The 21,272-nt window shown below is 41.0% G+C and overlaps 2 protein-coding genes and 10 non-coding genes across 13 annotated transcripts in view; all 12 read left to right on the forward strand.

The window, feature by feature from the left end:
* The window catches only part of LOC137193628 (kinesin-associated protein 3-like), a 48,381-nt gene that overhangs the window by 5,285 nt on the left and 21,824 nt on the right, over positions 1-21,272 (forward strand). The window lies entirely within an intron of this gene.
* pdca (phosducin a) overlaps positions 1-21,272 on the forward strand; it is a 33,751-nt gene that overhangs the window by 5,285 nt on the left and 7,194 nt on the right. The gene's annotated exons all lie outside the window — the stretch shown is intronic.
* On the forward strand, positions 7,507-7,577 carry trnag-gcc (transfer RNA glycine (anticodon GCC)). The gene has a single exon. It is a non-coding gene; the product is annotated as a tRNA-Gly (tRNA).
* Positions 8,004-8,075, forward strand: trnad-guc (transfer RNA aspartic acid (anticodon GUC)). Its single transcript has one exon. It is a non-coding gene; the product is annotated as a tRNA-Asp (tRNA).
* On the forward strand, positions 8,597-8,668 carry trnad-guc (transfer RNA aspartic acid (anticodon GUC)). Its single transcript has one exon. It is a non-coding gene; the product is annotated as a tRNA-Asp (tRNA).
* Positions 10,221-10,291, forward strand: trnag-gcc (transfer RNA glycine (anticodon GCC)). The gene has a single exon. It is a non-coding gene; the product is annotated as a tRNA-Gly (tRNA).
* Positions 10,404-10,475, forward strand: trnad-guc (transfer RNA aspartic acid (anticodon GUC)). Its single transcript has one exon. It is a non-coding gene; the product is annotated as a tRNA-Asp (tRNA).
* On the forward strand, positions 10,698-10,768 carry trnag-gcc (transfer RNA glycine (anticodon GCC)). Its single transcript has one exon. It is a non-coding gene; the product is annotated as a tRNA-Gly (tRNA).
* Positions 12,047-12,118, forward strand: trnad-guc (transfer RNA aspartic acid (anticodon GUC)). The gene has a single exon. It is a non-coding gene; the product is annotated as a tRNA-Asp (tRNA).
* Positions 13,851-13,921, forward strand: trnag-gcc (transfer RNA glycine (anticodon GCC)). Its single transcript has one exon. It is a non-coding gene; the product is annotated as a tRNA-Gly (tRNA).
* Positions 15,171-15,241, forward strand: trnag-gcc (transfer RNA glycine (anticodon GCC)). Its single transcript has one exon. It is a non-coding gene; the product is annotated as a tRNA-Gly (tRNA).
* Positions 16,484-16,554, forward strand: trnag-gcc (transfer RNA glycine (anticodon GCC)). The gene has a single exon. It is a non-coding gene; the product is annotated as a tRNA-Gly (tRNA).

Genomic DNA, 21,272 nt, shown 5'->3' on the forward strand with positions numbered 1-21,272 from the left:
TGATATATAGTTGTAACCATCGTTATTGTTATTATTTCCATGTTATATTTAGATGAGCACTAAACCTAAGAGCCACAAGGCCATGTGTGATGGAGAGTGGATGGTGGGGGCTTTGACAAGCTCTGTGGTTTGTCCTTCTGGAGGAGGCAATAGACCAGCCCGTAACCTCTCTCAGAAGGTAAAGTACAGCAAAATATGATAAGAGATAAGATTAGCCTTTATTGTCTCCCTTAGGAGAAATTTGTCTTGAGCATTCAAGAGAACAATATATCTACATACACGTACAATCAAGCCACAGTTAATATGCAGTATCACACACAGATCCATATACACCAGAACATACACACCAAAATATTGCACAGATGCTCCACACCGAGATATTGCACAGCCCCCCAATAAGAGCCATAATGTTTCACCCCATCCCCCCACACCCCCACACACACACTTAATCTTTTATTGTTCAGTAGTGTGATTGATAGTGGAACTAGACACACAGATAGATATAGATAGATATAACTTTATTGATCACCGAAGGGAAATTCAAATTGTCAAGAGCTCATCAAAAGAACAGTCTTATTGCTGTGGGGATGAAGGATCTCCTGAAACGCTCCGTTCTGCAGCACAATGAGAGGAGCTGACTGCTACAGCTACTCCTCTGTCGCTCCAGGAGGCTGTGGAGAGGGTGTCTGCTATTGTCCATTATAGCTTTCAGTTTGTTCAGCGTGCCTCTCTCCACTGCAGATCTTAGCAGGTCCAATCTCCTGCCCAGCACTGAGCCCGCTTTTTTGACCAGCCTGTCTAATTGCTTGGTGTTCTTGTCTGTAAGGCTGTCTCACCAGCACACTGCGGAAAAAAAGAGCGAACATGGTCATCATTTCCACATACACATCAAAGGACCTCAGTGTCCACAGGAAGAACAGGCGGCTCTGCCCCTTCCTGTAGAGGGCGTCGGTGTTAGAGGACCAGTCCAGCTTGTCGTCCACAAGGACCCCTAGATATTTGTAGGTGTGCACCACTTCAATGTCCACCCCACAGATTTTCACTGGCTCCAGAGCGGGCTTAGACTTGCAGAAATCCACGATCATTCAAGTATAAGTGGGAAACACATTAACCCATTGCATGAAAGGTCTTCAGTTCAAAAGCAGATGTAAATAGCTTTCTGTGATAAATCCAAACTTTAAAAAAAAAAAAAAATCCAGTCCCCAGGCATGCTGGCTACATGATTTCAGCTTTCACACATATGTACATCTCGTGAGCGCATGAGGGTATCTGTCTCTGTGGCGCAATCGGTTAGCGCGTTCGGCTGTTAACCGAAAGGTTGGTGGTTCGAGCCCACCCAGGGACGGGGAATGTTTTTCTAAGAGAACATGGAGTTTAATATCTGTATTCTGTCATTTGTAATTAGTATATGAATCCTTGCCAGTCATGAATTATTAGTAGTCAAATCTTTGGCCATATTATGTGGAACAGTGTTTTCTGTATACCGGAAGGAATGACAATGATGAGGGTTTGACTCTAACTGATACTGCTTACCAGTTTGGTATGTAATCAACACAGCTTATCAGTTCCCATTGATTACTGTGATGTCGTCTTTTGTAACCACACTTAACACCCTTTTATTGTCTCTGCTATACCCTGTACTCTGGAGTTGCACTGTGTGTGGGGGGGGGTGGGAGGCTAGAGCTGTAACACGCCCTTGTGCAAACACAGCCTGACAGAGAGAGAGAGAGAGAGAGGAAAGGAGCGAAAAAACAAAAACAGTGAGGCCAGAAGGACTGCAATACTCTGGTTGCAAGGATACTGGATGGTATGGCTGTACGATTAATCAAAATATGATGACAATCTAGATTCAGGCCTCTATGCAGTCTCATTTTTTTGTACCACAATCCTGGCTTCACTGCATCAAAACAGACACTCCTAATTTCCCCCTAAACAGCATCATCAAATGACAACTGTACGAGAAAAACCTTGGACAGGAAGAGGGGGCAGTAAATGATATAATGATACAAATGATACATATGACGGACTTTAACAGCTACCTGAAACGTGAGAAAAGGCCAGAAAAATTTAAATAAAAAATCCCCATTGTCTGACCACTCAAACGCCCAGCAGAGCTATAAAAAAGACTATGGAGGCTGTGATTTATTACCTAACATAAGTCAAAGAAATGGATCTGTTCCTCACTGCAAAATAAGGGATTAATGCTTTGCTAAACAAATGCAACTCAGTGTCTTCCCACAACTGTTTTTCATGTTGTGTTACCTGCTCTAACTTCACACTAACTTAACTTTTCAAGCAGTAGTAGTAGTAGTCGAGGTAAAAATGTAAAAAAAAAAATGCATCATTTTGAGGCCACAACAGATTTATGCTCAAGCTGAACAATGGAATCATACATGAGCTTCACAGTTTTAGCAGTAATGACTTTATTATGAACAGTCTGAGTCTACAGATAGTGTTTTCCTTGTACTATACTGCACTACACAGTGGTTTATGATACTCTGAGACAGGATTTACAACTCTGGACTGTTATCACAGCAGCAATTGTTTTATGTTTTGTTGTGCTGATCACCAGGTAAACAGTAGTAATATGGCACTCACATTACTATGCAGTGCCTTACTGGATGACATCATGTTGGGGGCTGACAGAAGTTGAGCCAGGATGTTGGGCTCTGCCAGGGTTGTGCCTTAGTCAGCAACTTTTGATTTTCATGAAAAGAATCTGGACATTGTCCAGTATGTTTACCACAGGACTGCATCTCTGCTTTTCGCAGATAATGTGGTTCTGCTGGCTTCATCAATCTGTGATTTTCACTGTGCCCTGGTGCATGTGGGTGGGAGGTTGAGAGTCAGCACGTCCTTGTCAGAGTCCATGGTACCCTGCTGTAAAATGATAAATAGTTCCCTTCAGGTTGGGAGAGAGTGACAATGTTAAAATATCTTAGGGTTTTGCTTATAAATGAGGGTAAGATAGAGAATGAGACTGACAGAAAGATTGATGTGGCATAAGCAGTAATATAGGCACATGTTTTTCTTGTGAGCAAGCTGCGGTATCTGTCTCTGTGGCGCAATCGGTTAGCGCGTTCGGCTGTTAACCGAAAGGTTGGTGGTTCGAGCCCACCCAGGGACGGTTGTATGTTTTTCAGAGAGAACATGGAGTGTAAATAAATCCTTGCCAGTCATGAATTGTCAGTAATAAGAGCCAAAGTTATGGCCATACGTGGGGCAATGTTTCCAGTATGCTCGGAATATGCTTTCAAGTGTCGTACATTACATGAACAGTGTTGCTAGGCAAATAACAACAAAATGGGCACCATCGTGTTTCTTTTTTTTTTTTATCTGTATTTTATTGTTAGGAATTGGGAAAAGTACCAACAGCAAAAGTAACTAGCTAACACATTAAGATGTGAGATTGACAGGGAGCTTGATTGTAAGCCGTAAAGCAGGAACTGTAATGGATGCCATTATCCTGGAACCCTGCAGGGTTCCCCATACATTCATTTATTTGTGGCAACATGCCACAATATCAACATTGACACATGTTGATTTTTTTTATTTTTTTTATTTTACTATTTAAAATGGGTAAAGTCTTACTTCATAGTAGACCTGCGTACAGCACATTGATTCACTCAGCCTCATTGCCGCTCTCTCTCTCGACCGCACCTTAAGGTGGCTACAATACTTGTATAAAACATTTAGTTTAGAAAATATATTAAAATACTTTTTTTTTTTTTTTTTTTTTTTTTTTTTTTTTTTTTTAAATTGCCACTGTTTAGGCCATGTGGTGGGGTCAACTTGCAATACACTGGTGGAAACCCTACAAATTATCTCTGATAAGTCTATGTTCTTAACACAACACTGTCAAAATACAGCTGGGTTGTCAAGGTTAGCTGTACTGCGTGTAGTGGAGCACCTTATATACAGTATTACTGAATAAATAATTTAAGAAAGCAACCCCACCCCCCCTCCATCAGCTACCACCACAGATAGAATCTAATTCTGTGGGAAACACTGCCCTGTACAATAAAACATTGCATGAGGATCATCTCATGCAATGTCATCTCATCATCTTTACCATACTTATTCTTCATTAAATTAAATATTCTACACACATTTTCACTGTGGCTGTTACAGATGGGGCTTTAACAAAAGTAAGACAGGGAAGGTTGAAAACCCATAGTATGGACAGAATGGAACGCTGGTCCTGACTGTTGAGCATTCACACGTACCTTCTCAGCTTTACTGACAGACTGCCTGCTGTGACCCAAGTGAACCACAATCAAAATGAAAATCAGCTGGTAAGTACAGCTTCTAACAAATTTTACATGCACAATTAAATGCACACTTGTATGGTAAATTTCTTGTTTACCATGCCATTTGAGCAAGGCTAAGCTGTAGATAGCTATTAGCATTGCTATTATTATGCACATGTGCTATTTGTTGTTCTACAGTTCTCAGGCTCAGTTTTAGAGCCAAGTTCCTTGTATAATGTGGCTTAAAGGTTCATAAAGTCCACATTACACTCAAGCTGGAAAAGAATTTAAAGTAATAATCTTGAAGATATTGATTTAAATAAATGTTAAGATTGGTTCAATGGCTCACTGATGAAAGCCATATGTGTATATATATATATATATATATAATTTATAGTTATATTACAGTACTAATAACTAGGTGTCAGTGGCGACATTCCCACCATGCATTCAAATCGCAAGCAGTGCAGTGGAGCTAGCACAACAGACTTGCTTTTCAGCTCATCTTTTTTCCCACCTGCATTCCATGAAGACCTGCCCTACTCTGCCTCAGACTGGCTAGTACTCATTGCCTTCATTGGTTAGGTTGGTTAGGTTAAGGCATGAGGAATGACATGGTTAGGGTAAAAAAATATCAGGGTCACAGCCAATCAGAGGCAGAGTAACGGCATGTCTTCCCAGAATGTGGGTGGGGGAAAAAATAACGCCTTAAACTCACTTGTGTGTGAAGTGGCATACTGTTTTTTCTCGTGTCTCCTAGCATGATGTCACTCAGATGACACTGTTTGGATCTCTGGGATTGAGGTTGAGTGAGGTCCAAAAATACACCTGCAATTACCGTTTATCACTATAGGTGCCACAAAGGAGAATGAAACGGAGATCTTTGAGATTGTTATTTTAATCAACTCCAGTATGTAAAATACAATTGACTGATGTGTTACGGTACTGTTGTCTTATTCTTATTGTATACTTTCTCAATTACTAGATTAAAAAAAAACAGTGTAAATATCTTAATGTTAATCAGGTAATACTCCTGTTACTGCCAGCAGGAATGTTTTTCAAATCATTTGATTTTTCATTTCCAGGCCATGTAGTTATTGTGTGCACCAGTAACTACCAGGTGGCAACAAGAGCCAGGAGACACCCATGTAAACACTACTGGAATCCCACTCTTATAATCACTTCACATGCACTGGAGTAACCAGGTTACAATTGGCTTTCTCCAGTAAGTTGATTTTGATAAGTTGAATTCCTGGAGAATGCCAATGTCTCTGCCATGTATATGTGTAACCTGTTTTCTAATCTGCTTTTTGTATGTGTCAGGAGAAGATCCTAGGTAACATGCGAAGCCCAAGTTGTTACCTGCAGAAACAGAATTAAGATTATCAATATGCTGAGCAGCAGCAGAGCAACGAACAAAAGCTAGCATTATTGGAGCAATGATGAGACACTACAGATGGTTGGAACCCTGATAAAGTCCTTGATCATTGACACCATGCCTCTACAGAACATGTAAGCAAATTTCTTAGTAAGGAATTGATGGAGTGTACTTATCTGCTCTAAGGTAAGCTGCAATTGTTATCATGTTGGGTTTACCAGTTTACTACATATTGTAGTGTCTGAGTGTTACTTCCAAGGCAAAGGAGGGCGTCATTAATTTATTAGGTTTCATTATTTGGTTAGGTTGCAGGTTATGTAGTACTTATCCATTGTGTTCTATGTTTAATTGCTATTGCTTGTCCATGCAGCCTGTGCAACAAGTATTAATACTGTACCTCCTAATTCAGGAAGCATCCTTTGTGATTTTACCCTGCAACTGGGCAGGGTGGCTGTTTGTCAGCATTTACATGATTAATTTCTTAAGTCTATGAGTTTACTTACTCAAATGAGATCCCTTAATTGATTACAATGTCTTTGTACAATATTGATTGATGTGCAGGATTAAAGGTAAATTTATGGTCGATCAGAACTGGTTCTTACAACCAACATGTCGGCCAACAACATTGAAAATCCAAAGTGTTTTTTGTCGTTTTGAACGGCCAGGCATGAAAAGCTTACTGTGATAGAGAGGAGAGGGGGGCGGGAGAGACGTTCAGATGCGGGGATAATAGCGAATATTATCAGACACACTCTCCTGGAAGGCAAGCATAGTGTTGTACTCGATTGTTCACCTATAAAGTTACAAAAATTGTCGTGTCATGAATGAAAAAGGAGAGCTAGAGAGAAGTTCAAACCCTGGTTCCTTTCTCACAGCTGGCCAATGAGTTTGTGAAGTGGATGTTAATATCAGCTTGTCATTTACCCCTTTTATACAGAAATCCCGCAATAGAGATCCGGAATCAGGGGCGTGACATGTAACACAACAGTGTCAGCGTCTAGTGTTGACTGTCCCGCTATGCCGGCTGTAACTTTTACACAGACGTTGATCTGGCAATGCAACTACCTTCGCTTCCAGCTTAATGATGGAACAACAATGCCCCCCTTTCCGTGTTTGTAACTTTTATACAGAACGTCAAGGTGGAATAAAGGTGCAACATTCTAGCCTTAAACAGGCTGTGTAAAAGGGGCAAGTGATGGAAGGTTACAGACATGGCCCTACACAACCCCCCCAGTCTGCTATTGGAAAGGTGTGGGGGGAGGGGGTTTGGACCATCCAACAGGCACGTACCACTGCATGTAATTTGCAGGGACTGGGCAATTTACTAGGATGGTGCACTGATGGCCTATAAAATATGAACAAAAGGACACATTGTAATGCTAATGATGTGTTCGTCCATTACAATAATGTGGACTCAAAGTACCAGGTTGTCTCTTGCCTTTCACAAGCCTGAAACTTGAGGGTCTGTTAAGTGTGAGCACATAATTTACATACTCAATTCTGGGAGACTTTTTAGTCTTAAATCGGTGTGGCTTGGGCCAAGGTGCTATTTGAAGGCTCCATTCACAAAAGACTGCCTGTCGCACCTGTGTGTGAATGGAGGGTGAGAGAGACAAGAGACAATACTTTTTCTTATCGTCCAAATAAACAAATGAATAGCTGTCATTTAGTAAGTTTCTATTTCAGTAGCATTTTACAAACTTAAGGTCAATATGCATCACACTTGCCACAGTAAATTTAAATTAACTGTACCAGGTAGTGTCTAATAAAAGCCATAGGGTAATCTCTGTCAGTCTTGAATATGATTCTGCATGTGTCTGTGGCAATCTCATTTTTGTTCTTCTATTTAAAGGCTATATCAACTCTGGTGGCCCGTAGGCATTGGTGGTTCAGTGGTAGAATTCTCGCCTGCCACGCGGGAGGCCCGGGTTCGATTCCCGGCCAATGCATGAGATCTTTTTGACAGATGGATCATTGGCTCCTAAGCTTTATTTTAAATCAAGCTTAGGAGTTTTACTTTAAAAATGTTTGCTCCCTTCATGGTGTTTGTTGTCAACCACACACTTAGATAGGAAGCATAGATTCAATATTTATTTTAGGTGGCTCTGTGTGTTGGCTATGTTGTACTGTTAGATTGAGCTTGGTTTTGGCCAACACAGTATTTCTCATTTCAACCTGTCCTTCGTTGCCAACATCACCTTTGTTGTCCTGATAGAGGAGTATATCTACAACATGAACCTGAGGGAGATCAGTGTACTAGCTACTTGCAGTGTTACACAACACCGACCTCTTTATTAAGTGTCACACCGTGAAGTCTGAAGTCTTGCTTCTTTTGGGTCATTCATAAAGACTGCCTGTGACGTCAAAATAGCCACTCCTCGTTAGTATAGTGGTGAGTATCCCCGCCTGTCACGCGGGAGACCGGGGTTCGATTCCCCGACGGGGAGATAATCCTTTTTCCTCCCAACCTGGTTTGTTGAACACACAGATACGTAGGCTTCTGATTAGACTTTTAAAGAGGTTTAGCAGTTACAGCCATCTTGCCTAAAATAAAATTTGCCCAAAGCGGACTTAAGAAGTAAAATGATCATGCTTCATTGAACTTTTGGAATGCCTTCCTGGAGTTATTGTAGGAAATGATGAGTCTTCAATTTTGTGGGTCTGTAAGCATTGGTTGTTCAGTGGTTGGATTTTTGCTGGCCATGCGGGAGGCCTGTGTTTGATTCCCAGCCAATGCATCTACCAAGGCTCACTGGTTCCTAAACTTTATTGTAAAATTATGGCACCCCTTCACTCAACAACACACACACTGTATATCTACAGTATGAACCTGAGGTGAATCAGTGCTTTAGCTACTATCAATGTTAAGCAGTACTGACCCCATTATGAAATCTCAGACCATGAAGTCTGAAGTCATGCTTCATTTGGCCCTTTCATAAAGACTGCTGGCAATTTGAAATGCAGCCAGTCCTCGTTAGTATAGTGGTGAGTATCCCCGCCTGTCACGCGGGAGACCGGGGTTCGATTCCCCGAAGGGGAGGTTCTTTTTTTTTTTTTTCCTTTGTGAGAGTAACTGTTTTCTGTGTGCACAGCTGCACTCAAGACTAAGAGCCTGTAGTCCGTTTCTTTGTTATGTGGAGCCAAATTTTTGGTCTTTTATTCTTTCAGTAAAAGTATGTAATTGAAAACATGACATGAAAGCCATATTTTTTGGTGTTTGTGGACTTTCACAAGCACATGCCAATTCTTGGCAGTTCACAGCCTGAGAAACTTCCCAAAGAGAATTCCTGTGTGGGAGCTGTGTTACCATGGAGAATACTTAACACCTGAGAGGTGTGTATTGCAGTTCTTGGCTACAGAAAAACCTTGTTTGCAATTCAATTGTCAGTAATGTGGAAACACCTAATCTGTGGTAAATTAACAATACATTTTGTGACGACACAGTGATAAACAGACCGATGTCCTGCTTTTCTCGCTCAGGATGATTGGCTCTTGGCAAGTGCAGACTGTGAGACTTTCTAGACAAAAACCATTATATTAGTAATGCAATAGGAGTGAAAGGCGTTTCATGGGGAATTAAAGGAGATGGAGTGACATAGTAAGACACATCAAAATGTATGTGTAAAATGTTCACAAGCCACAGCAACTGAGGAAGAAAGCAACAGTTCTGAGTAGATAAAGTGGTGCATTGATAGAAGTACTAACTAACTGACAGGAAACTAACTAGTTCATACATATGGACTCAAAAGCTGGGACAGTGATAGGCTACTATTCATTGTGAAAGAGACCTAACATTGCAGCCAGGTGCCACCCACTAAGCTAGAGAGATTCAAAATGTGCCCAGCTACATGGTGCAGGATTGGCGTAGTTGCCGGGTTTCAGATGGTGTAGTCCTTTGTAGTCCTTTGTGAAAATCACTGCTAGTGATTTTCACTATTCACACATGGAACATCTCCGCCTTGTGCCTTTTCACATGTCATGGCAATTTTGGATTAAATGGGGCAAGGAACAGTCCAGCAGATGGCGGTAATGCAACACTGCCAACCACCATAAAACTCAGCAGAAGAAGAAGATGGGGCAAGGAGTGAGAGGAGCTCTTTTATTTCTGAATCTGTCCAGTTTTCAGCCATTCTTGAGAAAAGGTGCTTGTTTGCAAACAAAGAACTTGTATTGCTTGTTAGTTATCGAATCACCTGCGAAGACATTGGCAAGGCAAGGCAACAAGTCGCAGATTCAAATACGTCATCTTGTGATTGGTTCGTTTGCTTCACATGAAAGCGTCTTTCATCAGATGGACATAGCCCTTTACATGCTTGTCCCTGCAATGTTACTTTCATTCATAACACAGCCATACCAGCATTTTTGCGGACATTTTACCAGGTCTTGAGGTGGGAAATTGGCAGTACAGATTTCCCTGAATGTCCTATCTGCCCTCCCATTCACACATGACCCCATGCAGGAAATGTTCCTGAACATTTCAGGGATAGACTGCATGTGTGAAAGGGGCTATGATATTTCCCAAGTAGCTATAAGGAGTCCAATGCAGAAAGTGCTGACATTGCAGTAAAGGAAAAAAAAAATAAAGTAAGTGAGCATTGGTGGTTCAGTGGTAGAATTCTCGCCTGCCACGCGGGAGGCCCGGGTTCGATTCCCGGCCAATGCAACAACATTTTTACTTTTCCTCAGACTTTGAAGAGAGCTGACATGTGGCATTTCTAAGTTATCTCACCACTATATCACATTCATAAGTAGTGATGGTTGTCATGGGAAACCACTCCTCGTTAGTATAGTGGTGAGTATCCCCGCCTGTCACGCGGGAGACCGGGGTTCGATTCCCCGACGGGGAGAAATGCTGTTTTCCTCCCATCCTGGTTTGTTAAACACACAGATACATAGGCTTCTGACTTGACTTTTAAAGAGGTTTAGCTCTTACAGCCATCTCGCCTAAAACAAAATCTCCCCAAAGCGTCCTTGAAGTTAAACGATCATGCTTCATTGACCTGTTGGAATGCTTATAATGTGGAATATTTGTAGAAAATGATGAGTCTTCGAAATTTGGACACTTGTAAGCATTGGTGGTTCAGTGGTAGAATTCTCGCCTGCCACGCGGGAGGCCCGGGTTCGATTCCCGGCCAATGCAACAACCCTTTTGACAGATAGATCATTGGCTTTATTGTAAAATTGTGGCACCCCTTCATAGGCCCTGTTAACACCTGGCATTAACATGCGTCTCCACATGCGTCTTGAGTGACCACTTGTGATCGGATCTCACTTCCCCACTCTATATGCAAAATAAACATTGATGTCATTTCTGTTTTCAAAGATCAAATTCGTTCGTTATTAACCGGCGAGAGAACCGGGCGCCCGAGAGAGAGAGAGTTATATGCAGCGATCTCCCCACAGCTGTGTGTCTCCATTGAGAGAAGCCGTGCGCATGTACGCATGAGACACAGCAGCATAACTTCATTGATTATTTAAATCTCTGACACGAAGACAGGATCGGTCACGATCTAATGTTAATAATGCTCTGTTTTCTTCTACACATCCAGTAGGTCAGCTGTTACACACACACAGTCCAGGTTGATACTGAGTAAAGCAGTCATCCTCCTGATAGATCCAGAGCTCATTATGTCGAGCAGCGCAGCAAAACTAAAAACTGTTGCTATCAACTTGACAGGAAAGAAGAAACTGTCCAGCAACGTTTGGCTTCTGAAATATTTTTTTTAGACCGACAGGCGAAAAACAAGTAGGTTTCTGGTTTTTGTTTAATTACTATTCTAATTGTGGATTTGAAGAGGGAAACCGGTTAGGGTAACAGGACAAACAGGAAAAAACAGGAGGCGGATTATGTTTTTTAATTCTCATGAAAAACAAATTAATTTGTTATCCTGTTATCAAACAAGTTGAACAGCTTTGGACCAGGAGGCAGCAATGCAAGTCCCTGCCAAGTCTGCTGGAAAATAGAGGACGTCAGTTGAGTAGGTGGTCCTTCATTGTGGTCCAGGACGCATTGCATTTACATTGCTAAGTGAATGTGGCCACATGCGGGCCAGACTACCTCCAAATGTGGTCTGAGTGATCGGATCTCAATCCGTCCTCAATGCGTCTTGGGTGCGTTTACGCCTGTATTTAGAGCTGTCCACTTGTGATTGGATCACTCGAGACGGATGTTAATACCAGGTGTAAACAAGGCCATAGTGTTTCTTGTTAAGCCCACCTGCCACTCAACAACACACACACTAACTGCTCCTGTTTGGTCTCAGAGTGTGATGGAAGCTGAGCTTGGGCATTTTGGAGATTTTTTAATTGAATTGACCGTGAAGTCTGAAGTCTTGCTTCTTTTGAGAGATTTCAGACAGTAGTCACGTTCATGGCACTCACATTCATAAAGACTGCTGGCAATGCAAAAATCAGCCATTCCTCGTTAGTATAGTGGTGAGTATCCCCGCCTGTCACGCGGGAGACCGGGGTTCGATTCCCCGACGGGGAGGTTCTTTTTCTCACAATGATTTGTACAGGCTTTTTTCACAGCAAAGACATAAGTAAATGAGGTTGTTCGTTCATCTTAGCTTTAATCAAATTAGTATATAAGTTTAATTTCTGCGGAAGTTAGATTTGAAACTAAAAATTTTCTTGTAACTAAAAAATGTGTTGAATTAAATTCCATCATAAAACATTCACAAAGCAGATTGTTTTGGAATATTTTAAAACTGGCGTAGTAAACTTACTAGCAGTGTTCCTCTTCCCTGTCCTTTGCCCTGTCCTCCCTCAAACAAGCAGTGTGTATTGTGAGACTCAGCTAGTGTCTGCACTGGAGTCCAGAGAGGAAGCTTTGTTTTTAAAAGTATCTCTGTGTTCAGCTCTCAGTACTTTTGTAACTTCTAAATTCATTATTGTGGATTGAAGTTTAGTTTTGCAACCTCTAAATGTCTCTGTGAGAGTAACTGTTTTCTGTGGGTACAACTCTGACTCTGAGCTTCAATAGTTTTGCATAAGATCAGAGACAATGGATGTCTTCAAACTACTTTTCACGCCTTGTCTTTTGGATTATGTTGAGTTTCCACAAGGCTGTATGAGTTGTGGTGATTGCTTTGTTTTTGAAACAGTTGTGTTGCTGATATTACAGTAGGTTTGTCTCAATTTTATCTAAATTAGGGTATTAGGATATTAATATTAATCGCTCCTGATGGTTGCTAGCACAACCATAGCTATGAGGGGTTCAGTGTCTTGCCTGAGGACACTTAGACATGCGGACAGGAGGGGTTAGTTGACAATCCACTCTACCTTCTGACCACAGCTGCCCTAAACATTTTGTTAAAATTTTCAAATATGTTTGATTTTCTTGTAGCTGAAAACTGGATGCACATGTAGTCGGCACCTTGAAGACAAGTTGCAGGGGAACAAGTTGCAATGAGAGTGCAGGGGAAAGGGAGGCAGCGGACAGACACATACACACAGCGCATAATCACTAATTATATTATATCACTGGGAATAAAAGGAGGTGAAGTGACATAGTAAGACACATCAAAATGTATTTGCAAAATGTTCATAAGCCACAGCAACTGAGAAAGAAAGCAACAGTTCTGAGTAGATAAAGTGGTGCATTTGCAGTTGCAGCCTGTAGTACTAACAGCTGATAGTGACTGATTTCTGTGTTCTTCATTCTTTTTAAACTTCACTCCATAGTTTGACGTTAGATATTTCCATTGAAGTATTATTGAGTTTATATAGTGACTTTGCTGTTGTAACATTACTGTTGCTATTATAGATAGAATACTAACTTGTTGGATTCTTTGCATTTTAGTGTTTATATGAGTTGCAAGTTCTGTTTTATCTTCTCAATAAGATCATCAAACATATGCAGATTGATTTATTGCGAGGTGTTAAAGGTCCAGGATCAGCATAGTTCCCAGGTTCCAGGTCCTTTTTCCACACATCAGGTCTTAATCCTCTGATTTAAAAGTTAATCTACTGTGTTAGCAAATGTGATGTACTGCAAGACTAACAAAACAAAAACACAGAAAAGCAAAGAGGGGTTTTGTGCTCTGATCAATCAGTTGCAGCCAGTTGTAGCATTAGCTGTTAAACCCATCACCCCAAACTGTCTGTATTCCTCCAGCTGCCTTAACACAAAAGTCATAATGCTTCCCGAGCAGCTATATGGAGTCCAATGCAGAAAGTGCTGACTTTGCACTAAAGGTAAAAAAAAGTCTGTTAAGTAAGCATTGGTGGTTCAGTGGTAGAATTCTCGCCTGCCACGCGGGAGGCCCGGGTTCGATTCCCGGCCAATGCAACAACACTTTTTCTTTTCCCCAGGCTTTGAGGAGAGCTGACATATAGCATTTCTATTTCACCACTATATCACATCCATAAGTAGTGATGGTTGTCCTGGGAAACCAGTCCTCGTTAGCATAGTGGTGAGTATCCCCACCGTCATGGGGGCTCAGTAGCATATAGGTGGAACACTGTGACATCCAATGAAATTGCAGCATTACTGTTAAGTAACTTGGAAAAATAGTCTTAAAAACCAACATGAAAAAGAATCATGATAAGATTGTGGAATGTGATACTGCCTTTCAAATATGTTTGATATTTTTGTAGCTGAAAACTGGATGCACATGTAGTCGGCACCTTGAAGACAAGTTGCAGGGCTACAAGTTGCAGTGAGTGCAGGGGAAAGGGAGGCAGCGGACAGACACATTCACACAGCGCATAATCACTAATTATATTATATTATATCATGGGGAATAAAAGGAGATGAAGTGACATAGTAAGACACATCAAAATGTATTTGCAAAATGTTCATAAGCCACAGCAACTGAGAAAGAAAGCAACAGTTCTGAGTAGATAAAGTGGTGCATTGATATGATGTTTTAATTGAATATTGAGGTAAATGCAGTAACAAAATATCAAAAAAGTGCAGTTGCAGCCTGTAGTACTAACAGCTGATAGTGACTGATTTCTGTGTTCTTCATTCTTTTTAAACTTCACTCCATAGTTTGACGTCAAATATTTCCATTAAAGTATTATTGAGTTTATATAGTGACTTTGCTGTTGTAACATTACTGTTGCTATTATAGATAGAATACTAACTTGTTGGATTCTTTGCATTTTAGTGTTTATATGAGTTGCAAGTTCTGTTTTATCTTCTCAATAAGATCATCAAACAAATGCAGATTGATTGATTGCGAGGTGTTCATGGTCCAGGATCAGCATAGTTCCCAGGTTTCAGATGGTGTAGTCCTTTTTCCACACATCAGGTCTTAATTCTCTGATTTATAAGTTAATCTACTTTGTTAGCAAATGTGATGTACTGCAAGACTAACAAAACAAAAACACAGAAAAGCAAAGAGGGGTTTTGTGCTCTGATCAATCAGTTGCAGCCAGTTGTAGCATTAGCTGTTAAACCCATCACCCCAAACTGTCTGTATTCCTCCAGCTGCCTTAACACAAAAGTCATAATGCTTCCCGAGCAGCAATATGGAGTCCAATGCAGAAAGTGCTGACATTGCACTAAAGGTAAAAAAAAGTCTGTTAAGTAAGCATTGGTGGTTCAGTGGTAGAATTCTCGCCTGCCACGCGGGAGGCCCGGGTTCGATTCCCGGCCAATGCAACAACACTTTTTCTTTTCCCCAGGCTTTGAGGAGTCGTGGCATGTAGCATTTCTAAGTTATTTCACCACTATATCACATCCATAAGTAGTGATGGTTGTCATGGGAAACCAGTCCTCGCTAGTATAGTGGTGAGTATCCCCACTGTCATGCACGGGCCAGTAGCATATAGGTGGAACACTGTGACATCCAATGAAATTGCAGCATTACTGTTAAGTAACTTGGAAAAATAGTCTTAAAAACCAACATGAAAAAGAATCATGATAAGATTGTGGAATGTGATACTGCCTCTCAAATATGTTTGATATTCTTGTAGCTGAAAACTTGATGCACATGTAGTCGGCACCTTGAAGACAAGTTGCAGGGGAACAAGTTGCAGTGAGTGCAGGGGAAAGGGAGGCAGCGGACAGACACATTCACACAGCGCATAATCACTAATTATATTATATTATATCATGGGGAATAAAAGGAGATGAAGTGACATAGTAAGACACATCAAAATGTATTTGCAAAATGTTCATAAGCCACAGCAACTGAGAAAGAAAGCAACAGTTCTGAGTAGATAAAGTGGTGCATTAATATGATGTTTTAATTGAATATTGAGGTAAATGCAGTAACAAAATATCAAAAAAGTGCATTTGCAGCCTGTAGTACTAACAGCTGATAGTGACTGATTTCTGTGTTCTTCATTCTTTTTAAACTTCACTCCATAGTTTGACGTTAGATATTTCCATTGAAGTATTATTGAGTTTATATAGTGACTTTGCTGTTGTAACATTACTGTTGCTATTATAGATAGAATACTAACTTGTTGGATTCTTTGCATTTTAATGTTTATATGAGTTGCAAGTTCTGTTTTATCTTCTCAATAAGATCATCAAACAAATGCAGATTGATTGATTGCGAGGTGTCCATGGTCCAGGGTCAGCGTAGTTCCCAGGTTCCAGGTCCTTTTTCCACACATCAGGTCTTAATTCTCTGATTTAAAAGTTAATCTACTGTGTCAGCAAATGTGAGGTACTGCAAGACAGAAAACAGAAAAGCGAAGAGGGGTTTTGTGCCCTGATCAATCAGTTGCAGCCAGTTGTAGCATTAGCTGTTTAACCCATCACCCCAAACTCCACCGTCTGTATTCCTCCAGCTGCCTTAAAACAAAAGTCATAATGCTTCCCGAGCAGCTATATGGAGTCCAATGCAGAAAGTGCTGACATTGCACTCAAGGTAAAAAAAAGTCTGTTAAGTAAGCATTGGTGGTTCAGTGGTAGAATTCTCGCCTGCCACGCGGGAGGCCCGGGTTCGATTCCCGGCCAATGCAACAACACTTTTTCTTTACCCCAGGCTTTGAGGAGAGCTGACATATAGCATTTCTATTTCACCACTATATCACATCCATAAGTAGTGATGGTTGTCCTGGGATACCACTCTTCGTTAGCATAGTGGTGAGTATCCCCACCGTCATGGGGGCTCAGTAGCATATAGGTGGAACACTGTGACATCCAATGAAATTGCAGCATTACTGTTAAGTAACTTGGAAAAATAGGGAGCAATTGGTGGAGGTGGAGTGGGGGACAGAGGAGGCCAGGTGCCTGCTGTCCTCCGCAGGCTGGGATCTCTTACATTGGACTTAATGTATTTTATTTTTTTCATGCTAATCTGTGATTGGCCATGACATGTAAAATGACGCTCCAAGGGAGGCTGTCCTCCCTTACCACTCAACAACCATAATGCAATATTGACATCGAGTTGGTCCAAAGATAGTTTCCAGAATTCATCTTCAATTCTCTCCACTGTAAAGCAGAGTAGCAGCAGTAGATAGCTCCTTGCGTTAGCCAATGCAACAGCTGGCTTGTTGTAGCAGCCTGAAGGACTCTTTATACATCCATGAAAGGACTGTTAAGGACTGTTGTTAAGCTAACGGGAGAAATTATCTGGACTGGGCAGCGCAGCAGCAGCAGGATGCTGCCGGGGAGGCTGGAGAGAGAAACAACCAGGAGAGTTAGCTCGTTTGTCATTGTTGCTAATGATATCAGACTGGTTGACCAGCAGCCGCAAAGTTCTTTTAACTAACATACAAGTTGACCAACAGCTACAGATGGATGTTATAAGATGAATACTTCATCTCCATGAAAGAAAGAAGAAGACGTCAGATAACGTGAGTCAGAAACAGCTTCTCTCTCTCTGTCTCTTTGGTCGCTAATTTCATCTCTGATGGTTAAATGTCTCTGTGGGGCTTTTTTGTGTTTTTTATCTCCTTAACAAGAATGCAGCAGAGATCATATAATGTGTTGTGGATAACGTTAATTTGCTTGTTGAAGTCACAGTGAGCTGTCTGGACTCACTCATTCGTTTTTAATGGAGTGGTTGTTCAGTCACCTGTTGATGTGTGATTAGTGAATGAGTGCAGGAGGTCTGACTGCTTGCTTCTGACAGTTTCTTTAGTTTGTTTTTAAGCCGAGCCGTATATTGAGTAATAAGCTTAAAGTAACTAGAATAACAAGTGTTAACTAGTGGTGTAACAGATTGTAGTTGATCCATGTTCCATACTGATCGCCCCCCACGGTTCGGCAGGCATATGAACTGCGGATTAATTGCAAAATTTAATGTTTCATTTAAGACAAAGTAAACAAACTGCTCTAAGTACAAGTCACAGGCAGACAGCTTGTTGTTAATAGGGATTTTGAAGAGCAACGATCAAACCAGCATCTAACAGGTCCGATGTGACATTTGAGTTATGTTTACCTGCTGTTTAATGTGCTGCAGCTGAGCAGCTAATTAGCATCTAGCTGCTAACTGACATTAGCGGTGAATGTTTGTTATCATCAAGTTTTGATGATGTGGACAGAGGCTGTTTCATTCACTGTATAAAAGAGGAAGGTTTCATGCCTCATATTGCAATAACTGAGCATTGAATATTTTATATATTTTATTTTATCTTACTTAAACATTGGACATCTTAAATCTTAAATAGAAAACAAAGTTTTATTTGTCTCCCCCTTTTTTTTCACTGATCCTAATAATGATCTGATCCGTGACTCAAATCCGTGGTACGATCAGAACCGTGAGTTTTGTGTTCATGTTAACACTCCTAGTGTTAACATGTCAGCTTTGTAGACTATATTTTGTATATCGTACACATAGATAAGAGTGTGTAAGTCATGTATTTGATACATGCATTAATACTGTCTGATGTGAACCTACACTTTTAGATCTGTGAATGTTTTTAGTGTTCAGTCTTTCTAGTATTCAGCACTGATCTGAACCTCTATCACATTATAAGCTTTGTGCTACTTTATATATTTCTGTATACCAAGAAAATATATAGGAAACACGTGTAAATCATGTGATATGTGTCTGTTTTTGATGAGAACATAAATTTGTTGTCACAATAGAACAATACTATAAATTTGAATTTCACTTTGTTGGTAAAATGACACATTTGATCCACTCCATGGCTAAAATGAGCACTTCTTTGTTTAGAGACAATATGTATAAAGAAGCAGCCTTTTCACTACTCAAGCAAATTGTTTTATTGGCATATAAAATTGCCCCCCACCCCTCGGATTTCATCAGGTGGGACAATGATATAGTTTGATGCGGTTTGTTGTTAGGTTCCATGTTGGTTTTCCTCCTGTCCTCCCCAATTTTTTGAGTCACCTGCCACCACTGATTTAGACACACTGTTGCCCTGTTGTTGGCTCTATTTTCTCATCTTCTTCCTCCTCTGCCTTCTCTCCCAGACAGTCCTCCTGAGTGTTTTGATGTTCCAGCGGCTGAGGACTGTTGCACTGATGTTCTCCAGAAAATATTCACATTTGAGAAGCTGGAATTAGAGAATTTAGTTTAATTTAAACTGTTAGATTAATTTGATAGTTGAAAACTATCAAATGCATAATTGTTGCAGCTCTAATATATTAGAAAGTTAAAAAGGTGCAGGTTGTGCTGGTCCTTCGACAGAGGAAAACTAACTTCTGGGGCTTTGAGAAAAGTTCAGCACAAATAATTGAAATGAGTGAGCCACCAGAGAGTCTAGCAAAAGTGAACAGGTTCATTCTATATACAGAAAGTAATATAAAGTAGAGCATTTTATCATTTTGGCACACAAATAAAGCAATCTCATAAAATACTAAATAGAAAATGGAATACTTTTTAATATGGATAAAATGAGCAAAAGATATTTATACGCATGATGAAACACTCTATCTCTCCCTGTCTCTCATTTTCCCTTTTCAACTTCCCATCTCCGTCTTTCCATCTCATAAAACTGATATTCCTGGAAGTCTTTCCAGGTCATCTGATCCTGGATCCTGGAAGATCCCTGATCTTTGTCCAGTGAAAAGACTTTCGCTAGGCAGTAAATTTATTTCCCCACCACTCCAGGGGAGCCAGTGAGTATGAGGACTGTTAAGGCCCTGCTTCACTTCCATCTTTCAGAATCAACACTTTCAATCTGTGTGCTACGATTCTGCCCTTCTCTTTTCTGCTGTCCTCTCTCCTCCATCTTCTTTGTGGCATCTAGTTCCCGCTGAAAGAACTCTGTCTCTGTTAAGTCTTTGAAGGACATTTTTGGGTTGGTCTGATCTTCAGCACCATAAGTTTTAAACACCTTATCAGAGCAGTAGAAGTATCTGATGGGACCTTGCTGGTAGAAGAAGTGGATGGAGGAACCATCATTCTCATACATCAACTTAGGCTGACCACAGGAAAGAAAAGTTTTTGTCTGTGATTTATTTTGTCCTGGCTGTTACTGCAGCTGCCTCTCCATGATGCTTTTAACAATTTTCTCAATCATTAGAGGTGTGGCCAGAGTCTGAGCAAGTGGAGGTGGGTTTACTACTGCAACAGGCATGGTAACAACTGTTACACTGGTAGTTTGACTCTCCACTGTAAGAGAGTGCCAGAGTTGCTGCCTCTCTTGGAGCTTTTCTGGGTCCATGTTTAAAGAGGAGCTGGAATTCATTTTTACATATTGTGCAACGTGTAATTTGGTTGTTGGGTGGAGCATGCTGTTTGGGTCTGTACAGGAGCCGTGAACGAGAGCAGCACAGTCGTGGCCCTTCTGCCCATGGTGTTTGTTGGCCTTCTTCATTGTGTCTGGCCAGCGGTTGTGGTCCAACACAAAGACCGGTCTTCACAGGTCCAGTGCAAGGATTAGTTGGTGAGGACAGCTGGGGCAGAGGTGGCGGGTATGTGGTTTGTATAACAACAAAAGACAGAGTACACTAAGTCATTCTGGCAAGTAAAAAAAAAACTCAGTTTACATACTCATATGGGTGAAAATCCACTTTCAAGCAGTGAAGCTAATGTTGGTCAGATAATTTTAGATGAATTTATTGTTGCGCAGAGTACTGCATGGACAGACTTCCTTAATGACCCTTAGAGACTGGAGAACAATCTGCTGATGATAATTGAGTTCACATCTGTGCTGCCTCTGTCTACAGCGGTACGTGAGCAGGGCTTCAGCACAATGAAAAGATCAAAAACAGACTGGAAGAGCAACGTGTCTGTTGAGATGCTGTATCAGTATTTAGGGGCCAGAGGTTGCTGAGTTCAAGCCAGATAGGGTTGTTCAGAGATGGCTGTCAGAGGGGGCGAGAGCACACCATGGTGCTGTTTTTGTGTGTGTGAGTTTTTCTGTTGTTTCTGGTTTTTGTTTCAAGGGTTCTGGCTGTTTCAAATTGGAAAGTAGTAGTTTTTATGTGATAATCCCAATAATTTTAACCTTTGGAGGTGGTGCCAGTAAAAACTGTCTTGGGGCCAGTGGCAAACAGTGTTATTGTTGACCCCTGCAATGCAAAACAAAAACAGAGCTGTGTCTCAAATCACATACTTTTGTTAGTACACTTTCATGTAGTACACTCTGTACACTATGTACTCACTGGCGTAGTCTGTGAATTTCTACAGGGTAGTGTTGTCTCAATCAAACATGGCCGGTGTGCACTTACCGGAAATGACGATCACAAATTAGCATTAGCTAGCGTTAGCATTCGCGTTATCATTCGCGCTACCAAATCATTACAGACTGCTAAAGTAACC

This window comes from Thunnus thynnus, chromosome 12 (assembly GCF_963924715.1).
Source record: "Thunnus thynnus chromosome 12, fThuThy2.1, whole genome shotgun sequence".
In the NCBI taxonomy this organism is placed as follows: Eukaryota; Metazoa; Chordata; class Actinopteri; order Scombriformes; family Scombridae; genus Thunnus; species Thunnus thynnus.